The sequence below is a fragment of the Cherax quadricarinatus genome, unplaced genomic scaffold, assembly GCF_038502225.1.
Source record: "Cherax quadricarinatus isolate ZL_2023a unplaced genomic scaffold, ASM3850222v1 Contig682, whole genome shotgun sequence".
Lineage (NCBI taxonomy): Eukaryota > Metazoa > Arthropoda > Malacostraca > Decapoda > Parastacidae > Cherax > Cherax quadricarinatus.
The window spans coordinates 54,481-64,398 of NW_027195708.1; positions in this window are offsets into that span (position 1 = coordinate 54,481).

Here is a 9,918-nt window from a genome sequence, read left to right on the forward strand (position 1 = left end):
TATAAATTGTATATCTTAAATGTTACTCACAACTATATCACACAAATGTTAAACCTAGGACCCAATCTAACTTTGTTATTTTTTTAAATACACTATCTAACAGAATACTCCATTCTACTGAATGTACAGCAATGCATGCAACCATATGACCTGTCTTTGTAATACTCATTTGTGCTTTATAGTTATCTGTTTACAATAATGTTTTATCACTGATTTCATCATTGCTTAGTTAATCTTAAGTTAATTTTAAGCCAGCCTGTAATGCTATGCATATAAGTGGCTTTGGCATGCTGCTTTTACCTGTATTTTTTTGTACCTCTGTATGTATGCTAAAATTACTAAATAAAATAAAAAATAAAAAAAAGAAAAGCAAAAAGGGATTATGAGGCTAAGGTCGCAAGGGATTCAAAGACTAACCCAAAAGGGTTCTTTCAGGCATACAGAAGTAAGATTAGGGACAAGATAGGCCCACTTAGAGTAACTCTGGTCAGATCACTGACAGTGATAAGGATATGTGTAAAATTTTCAGTACCTACTTCCTCTCAGTTTTTACCCAGGAAAATACTAGCGAAATTCCTGAAATAATAGATTATGTAGAACAGGACGATAATAAACTACGCACGATTATGGTAACTAGTGACACGGTCCTCAGACAAACTGAAGAATTAAAACTTAAATCCCCTGATGAACTGTTTGCAAAGGTGTTAAAAGAACGTAAAGAGGAACTTAGCATACCTTTGGCAAATCTTTTCAACTTACCACTACAAGCTGGCATAGTGCCTGATAAGTGGAAAATGGCAAATGTTATACCTATTTACAATGCACGTGACAGGTACTTAGCTTCGAACTATAGACCAATAAGCCTTTCCTCCATAGTGGGAAAATTTATGGAATCAATAATTTCCAAAGCAATTCATAGCCATCTTGATAGGCACAGATTGATTAATGAATCTGAACACGGTTTTACTAATGGGCTTTCCTGTCTTACGAATTTACTAACTTTTTTCACTAAGGTGTTTGAGGAGGTAGATCATGGTAATGTATATGATATTGTGTATATGGACTTCAGTAAGGCTTTCGATAGAGTTCCACATCAGAGGCTACTGAGGAAACTTAAGGCACAAGGAATAGTAGGAGAAATTTTTCCTGGGTAGAGGCATGGCTGACAAATAGGCAGCAGAGAGTTTGTGTATATGAGGAAAAATCAGAATGGGGGCATATCACAAGCGGTGTTCCTCAGGGGTCAGTGTTGGGCCCGTTGTTGTTCACAATTTACATAAACGACATAGATGAGGGAATAAATAGCGACATAAGCGAATTTGCTGATGACACCAAAATAGGCTGTCCAGTTCATTCTAATGAGGACACTAGAGCACTCCAGGATGATTTGAATAGACTGATGCAATGGTCAGAGAAGTGGCAGATGCAGTTTAATATAGACAAATGCAAAGTTCTAAATGTTGGACAGGAAAACAACCATGCCACATATAAACTAAATAATGTAGATCTTAATACTTCTGATTGCAAAAAGGATTTAGGAGTTCTAGTTAGCAGTAATCTAAAACCAAGTCAAGAGTGCATTAGTGTTCGCAATAAAGCTAACAGAATCCTTGGTTTCATATCTAGAAGTATAAATAATAGAAGTCCTCAGGTTGTTCTTCAACTCTATATATATCCTTGGTTAGGCCTCATTTAGTTTATGCTGCACAGTTCTGGTCACCGTAATACAGAATGGATATAAATGGACTTAAAAACGTACAGAGGAGGATGACAAATTTGATCCCATGTATCAGAAAGCTTCCCTATGAGGATAGACTGAGGGCCCTGGGGATATGATTGAGGTGTATAAATGGAAAACAGGAATAAATGAAGGGTATGTAAATAGCGTGCTGAAAATTTCTGGCTAAGACAGGACTCACAGCAATGGTTTCAAGTTGGAAAAATTCCGATTCAGGAAGGATATAGGAAAGCACTAGTTTGGTAATAGAGTTGTGGATGAGTGGAACAAACTTTCCAGTACAGTTATAGAGGCTAAAACATTGTATAGTTTTAAAAATAGGTTAGATAAATACATGAGTGGGTGTGGGTGGGTGTGAGTTGGACCTGACTAGCTTGTGCTACTAGGTCTGATGCTGTGCTCCTTCCTTAAGTGGAAGTGACCTGACTGGGTGGGTCATTGGGCTAATCCGGAGGGTGGGGGACATAGACCTGCTTCGCGTGGGTCGTTGGACCTGCTGTGGTGTTCCTTCTTTCTTGTGTTCTTATGTTCTTATGAGTGGGTGTGGGTGGGTGTGAAATGGACCTGACCAGCTACTATGTCGGACGCAGTGCTCCTCCCTTAAGTAACGTGTCTGACCTCACTAGGTCAAGGCATTGGCTTAAGCCAGTGGGGAGAATTGGAGCTGCCTCGCATAGACCAGTAGGCCTGTTGCAGTGTTCCTTATTTCTTATGTTCTTATCTTCTTATGAGGGCAAATATTCTATTAGTGAGGCAGATCTGTGAAGGACCTGCCTAGTATGGGCCAACAGGCCTGCTGCAGTGTTCCTCCTTTCATACATTCTTATGTTCAAGTCATACAGTAAGTCTCAAGTCATTCAGTAAGTCTCAAGTCATTCAGTAAACCAGGCAAGTTGTGGAAATTTATTTGGTCCCTAAAGTTCCACAGGACAGATACGACGTACGAAGGGGTCCCAGCATAGCGCCGTAATGGGACAGCTGAGCTGGGTGGCCCTTATACCCCACCCAAAACAAACAGCATTCTCTCTAGTTGGCGTGGATTGTTGGTAGGCATTTATTTAATTTATAGATTTACTCTTCAGGGAAGGAGTAGGTAGTAATAATAATAATGTAGACCTAAGACCTTAACATAGGTAGTAATAGGCCGATAATGTAGGAAAACACTAGGATAAGTTAGCTAGGGAGAACTGGCAGCCCTAGTTTGAACGAAGAGACGAGGGTCTGGAAGAGAGACCAGCTCGTTCTTCTTAAGACAGACACCAACTGGACAAGACGTGCTGTGATCAGCAGACGGCGCCCCCCCCCACGTGTCTTCACATTTGAGACCTAGGGAAATCTGGAAGAGGCACCTCAATGTACAGTAGATGACCTCCGTCAGGCCCATACAGTAAGACAAGACCTCCACTTTATCTCGTAGATTTCTGGCCAGTGTCTGGGGAGAATTGTGAGTGAGTTTGACCTGTGGGCCCGGTGTGCAACAGGCAGTGCATGCCCAGTAAGTACCAATGTCTCAAGGCAGTCTGGAAGCTAGTGTCCGTGTCTGCATAGTTATACTAGGGGATACATACCCTCTTGGATATAGGAATTTCTGAGGTGCAGGCAGGACACTAATAACGATTGAATATTGCAGGAATTAAGGCTCCCGGCAGCACGTGGTTTCTGAGGGGAAGTCCAAAGGGGCTAAGGCTAAGCTTAGGGAAGTTGAAGATCAGGATATATGCTGCAACACCAAGTAAGTTAGTCCTTTATACGTGCATGCAGGCGAGTTTCTTGCAACATCAATCATTTGTGAAAATCTGTCCTATAAGCCACTTGTGAGGCTGAGGTACCCACCTCAGAGCTCGGTGTCAACAGAGTTTGCCAGGGTAGGCGACTCACTTGGAGGTAGTCCACACAAATTTTCACACAAGTCATTCAGTAAGTCAGTCAAGTCATTCAGTAAGTTTCAAGTCATTCAGTAAGTCACCCAAGTCATTCAGGAAGCCAGTCAAGTCATTCAGCCAGTCAAGTCATTCAGTAAGTCAGTCAAGTTGTTCAGTAAGTCAGTCAAGTTCAGTAAGTCAGTGAAATCATTCAGTTAGTGAAGTCGTTCAGTAAGCAAGTCAAGTCATCCAGTGAGTTTCTGGAGTTTATCTGGAGAGAGTTCCGGGGGTCAACGCCCCCGCGGCCCGGTCTGTGACCAGGCCTCCTTAGGTCAGTGTCCCAGGATGTGACCCACACCAGTCGACTAACACCCAGGTACCCATTTTACTGATGGGGAACATAGACAACAGGTGGAAAGAAACACGTCCAATGTTTCTACTCTGGCTGGGAATCGAACCCAGGCCCTCACCGTGTGAAGCGAGAGCGTTAACCACCAGGCCACCAGAGCCACAGTGTCAGTCAAGTCGTTCAGTAAGTCAGTGAAGTCATTCAGTAAGTCAGTCACATCATTCAGTAAGTCAGTCAAGTCGTTCTGTAAGTCAGTCAAGTCATTCAGTAAGTCAGTCAAGTTGCTCAGTAAGTCAGTCAGGTTGTTCAGTAAGTCAGTCAAGACATTCAGTAAGTCAGTCAAGTTGTTCAGTAAGTCAGTCAAATCGTTCAGTAAGTTACTCAAATCGTTCAGTAAGTCAGTCATGTCATTCAGTAAGTCAGTCACATCATTCAGTAAGTCAGTCAAGTCGTTCAATAAGTCAGTCAATTCATTCAGTAAGTCAGTCAAGTCATTCAGTAAGTCACTCAAGTCATTCAGTATGTCAGTCAAGTCGTTCTGTAAGTCAGTCAAGTCATTCAGTAAGTCAGTCAAGTTCAGTAAGTCGGTCATTTCGTTCAGCTAGTCAAGTCATTCAGTAAATCAGTCAAGTCGTTCAGTAAGTCAGTCAGGTTGTTCAGTAAGTCAGTGAAATCATTCAGTAAGTCAGTCAAGTTCAGTAAGTCGGTCATTTCGTTCAGCTAGTCAAGTCATTCAGTAAATCAGTCAAGTCGTTCAGTAGGTCAGTCAAGTCATTCAGTAAGTCAGTCAGGTTGTTCAGTAAGTCAGTCAAGTTCAGTAAGTCAGTGAAATCATTCAGTAAGTCAGTCAAGTCATTCAGGAAGTCAGTCAAGTCATTCAGTAAGTCAGTCAACCAGTAAGTCAGTCATTCAGTCAGTCAGTTATTCAGTAAGTCAGTATTCAATAAGTCAGTCACAAACACATGTTTACCTCTTTTTATATGTACAAAGTAACACTTCATTATGGCCACAGGATGTCTTGTCTAATATCTTTGTTTCCTTCGTTAATCCTAAGACTTAAATGCTTACACCTTTTCTTGCCACTTTGAGCAACACTGGTATGCCTACTGAGTGTCATGATTGCTTGGGCAGATACAAGATATAGCAATTAAAAGATCAAAACAGAATTCACAATCACAAGCTTGCAGCAGAAAAGTTGGACTGGACACGTATGAAGTACGAATGTTGGGGTGGTGGGGTGGTGTTAGGGTGTGGCTAGGGACAGCAGGAGGTCTCCACAACAAGGCAGCCACTTGAAGAATGGGTAGTTTTTTTTTCCTTCCCGCAAACTGAACCGTGTTAAATTCATTATACGACATGTGCCGCAATTCTTCAATCGTGCTATACCCAAATCGTGCCAAATAAACTTGTGCTAAATGACGGTCTACTGTAATTTTTATGTTCTGATAATTACAATTTATAGTAGTTCTTTTGATTTCATAGTCAATCTTTGTTCTGACACTAATATTACATACTGAAATTGTACTCAAATTGTCACTAACACACTGACAGGTGAACATTTCCCCAGCAATATTTTAGACATGCTGGAGTATACATGAAACTTCTTGAAGCATGGTGTTTATGATGAGTGTCACTTATCTGCTGACAAGGTAAGCAGTGGAGTGACATTTGATTTTAGTGCATAATAATAATAATAATAATAATAATAATAATAATAATAATAATAATAATAATAATAATAAGTTCCATTCAAGCATAATATAAGATGTGTGTCACTATCTTATCTTATCACTCCTCTGCTGACAGTGGTGACATATGGTGAGCATCATCCTATCGTATCACTCCACTAATAACAGTGGTGATGTTTGATGAGCATCGCCTTATCTTATCACTCCACTAATGACAGTGGTGACATTTGATGAGCGTATACTGCCTTGCTTATTTGTTTTCACCAATACACATAAACATTGTCTGTCTGTCTGTCTGTCTGCCTGTCTGTCTGTCTAGCTATCTGTCCATCTAGCTCTCCATCTGTCTGTCTAGCTCTCTGTTTATCTGTCTCTGCTTATCTGTCTTTCTGTCTGCTTGTCTCCCTTTCTGTCTCTCTGCTTGTCTCTCTCTCTCTGTCTCAGAGAGGGCCACTCGTGAAGCAACAGGTATTACACACGACGCATCATCACGTCTGGTTCTTGATCAAGTGCAAATACGTACAGTGGACCCTCCCTTTTGGTTGATCTCCGTTATAGCTGATTTCCATTTTCATCGACTTTTTTCAATGATATTTTGGTTCTGTTTTCGTCAGTTGTACGGAACCTGTCTAGTGCCCAGCGAGCAGACAAAGCCACCTCCCACACACATTCTCGGGCAGTGTCACACTGTTTCTCGGTGAGTGAACATATTCTGCCAGGTCATATGAAACATTTTGTAATTATCCATTTTTTTGGCACTTGTTTATTGTGTGTGACTGCTAAACAAGCCACCATGACCCCAAAGAAAGCTCCTAGTGCCAGTTCTTTGGTAAAGAAAGTGAGGAACACCATAGAAATGAAAAAAGAAATTGTTCAAAAATATGATAGTGGCATATGCATTGCTGAACTCGGCAGGATGTACGGGAAGGTGCCATCAACAATCAGCTCCATTGTGGGAAAGAGAAAAGAAATTGTGGAAGCTGTTGTTGCATGGCGATCTCATAAAGAAACTGCCTGAAAAAAGTGCTGATGTTGGAAAATTTAAGGTCAGCAAAGGCTGGATCGAAAAATTCAAAGAAGCGAAGTGGCATACACAGTGTTGTAAGGCATGGGGAGGGTGCCAGTTCTGATAAACAAGTGGCTGAAAAATTCATCTGGGAATTCAAAGGTTATGTAGAGGCTGAGAAATTCCAACCCCAACATGTGTTCAGTTGTGACGAAACAAGCCTGTTTTGGAAGAAAATGCCAAAGAGGACCTACATCACACAGGAGGAAAAGGCACTTTTGGCTTTTTTGGGGCTCTCAGGAATGTAACCCTATTTTTCCTGGAAGTCCTTCAGTTCATCTAACATGGTTTTACCCAACACAGTGTTTTCAGGAACATAACTACTGTGTTAAATGACGGTCTACTGTATATAACATATAAAAACAAAAAAAAAAGGTATACTGGCAACACTTCTGCAAGGGACAGGACTCGATGTTGCCTTCACGTGAGCATCCAGTGCCAACTTCGTGGCCTCATATCTCAGTAAGTACTGACCCTAAATTTGTTTTCTTTATCCTAAAATACTTAGAAAAATGTGCACTTTATTTCTATAAAAAAATATTCAAAATATTTGGGGCGCTGGGCAAGAGAACGTACATACACGTTTGGACCGTTTACCTGGAGTTTACCTGGAGAGAGTTCCGGGGGTCAACGCCCCCACGGCCCGGTCTGTGACCAGGCCGCGGTTAATATCAGAATTGTTTTGTGTACATAATATGCACAAAAGTATGAGTGATATTTTTTTTTGTATTTTAAGTATGTTAAAGTTTTTAAGAGTGGGGGAGTGTATTTCCTGGCATTAGACTGAGTGATCATTCATACAGCCAATTTTTGTTGAGTTTTTATTGGATTTAGGTGATCTGCTATAATGGATCTTCAGGCATAAATAGCATACATAGGTGAGGTAAGAATAGATTAGAGTAGTACAGTGGACCCCTGGTTTACGATATTATTTCATTCCAGAAGTATGTTCAGGTGCGAGTACTGACCGAATTTGTTCCCATAAGGAATATTGTGAATTAAATTAGTCCATTTCAGACCCCCAAACATACACATACAAACGCACTTACATAATTAGTCGCATTGGGAGCTGATCATAAACCGGGGGTCCACTGTATATTGTAATGGTGCTCGGGACTGTTTCCCAGGAAATGTTTGAAAGCATATCCTGGTCAATCCCAGGATTGTTGATAGTAAATTTACTAAACATTCCTTCCTTCAAGAACCAGAAATAATAGATTAAAGTTGGATAAATTTAGATATAGAAAGGACATAGGAAAGTACTGGTTTTCAAACACAGTTGTGGATACTGACCTCAGTATGCTGAGGTCAGTGGTCACCTGCGGTCATACCTGCCTAAGCTCTTGGGAGTTAGCGTGGGCTGTTACCAAGCACCATGGCTTGTTGTAGTGTTTTAGAATCTCAGGTTCAAGTGTTGAAGGAGATTCTGCTTCTTCAGGAGGAAAATAGGAGGCTGACAGTATTTTAATAGTAGAGCATTCTCTGTAAATATATAGCATCACTTTTAGAATAAAGTTTGGATATTTGAAGATGTGTACCACTCTACAGACAGTGATAAAGTGTGTTAGACAATATATGCAGGTGTGAAGATCTCAAACTGCATATCTGAGTGTGGATGTGGCATTGGGAAGGTTGGAGGGAGGGCTGCTGGATAGTACAGGTCTGACCATAGAAGTAGTTAGGTCTAAAGGAGGATCCCAGTCACTTATGTAGCATCTTGCCTAGAGAAATTGGGCAGTGAATGGATATTGGGCAATTGGTATAAATTGCTGGCTAGACAGGTACTGCAAGGGCTTGCCGTCCCATTCTTGTGATGAATGGTTTGAAAAACCGACAAGTTGAAGATTGAGACACTTATGCAGCATATGGGAATCTTTATTCAGGAAACGTTTCGCCACACAGTGGCTTCATCAGTCCAATACAAAGAGGAAGGCGTAAGGAGAGGAGGAGAATGAGGTAATCAGTCCCTCAACCTGGAGTCGATGTGTTCAGTCCATCAATCTTGTAGAATGTACAGCATAGGGCCGTAGACGTGGCTTATATACTGTAGTGAGGTGACGTGAAGCAGATGGAGGCGGGGTCATAGTGGTACCATCCACTAGTCGAAGTAGGTCTTCGTCCAAAGGTTGAACAAGTGTTGAAGAATTCTTTGTAACAAGACCCCATGATGCTGCCGTGTCTGACAGTTGTGATGAATGGTTTGAAAAACCGACAAGTTGAAGATTGAGACACTTATGCAGCATATGGGAATCTTTATTCAGGAAACGTTTCGCCACACAGTGGCTTCATCAGTCCAATACAAAGAGGAAGGCGTAAGGAGAGGAGGAGAATGAGGTAATCAGTCCCTCAACCTGGAGTCGATGTGTTCAGTCCATCAATCTTGTAGAATGTACAGCATAGGGCCGTAGACGTGGCTTATATACTGTAGTGAGGTGACGTGAAGCAGATGGAGGCGGGGTCATAGTGGTACCATCCACTAGTCGAAGTAGGTCTTCGTCCAAAGGTTGAACAAGTGTTGAAGAATTCTTTGTAACAAGACCCCATGATGCTGCCGTGTCTGACAGTTGTGATGAATGGTTTGAAAAACCGACAAGTTGAAGATTGAGACACTTATGCAGCATATGGGAATCTTTATTCAGGAAACGTTTCGCCACACAGTGGCTTCATCAGTCCAATACAAAGAGGAAGGCGTAAGGAGAGGAGGAGAATGAGGTAATCAGTCCCTCAACCTGGAGTCGATGTGTTCAGTCCATCAATCTTGTAGAATGTACAGCATAGGGCCGTAGACGTGGCTTATATACTGTAGTGAGGTGACGTGAAGCAGATGGAGGCGGGGTCATAGTGGTACCATCCACTAGTCGAAGTAGGTCTTCGTCCAAAGGTTGAACAAGTGTTGAAGAATTCTTTGTAACAAGACCCCATGATGCTGCCGTGTCTGACAGTTGTGATGAATGGTTTGAAAAACCGACAAGTTGAAGATTGAGACACTTATGCAGCATATGGGAATCTTTATTCAGGAAACGTTTCGCCACACAGTGGCTTCATCAGTCCAATACAAAGAGGAAGGCGTAAGGAGAGGAGGAGAATGAGGTAATCAGTCCCTCAACCTGGAGTCGATGTGTTCAGTCCATCAATCTTGTAGAATGTACAGCATAGGGCCGTAGACGTGGCTTATATACTGTAGTGAGGTGACGTGAAGCAGATGGAGGCGGGGT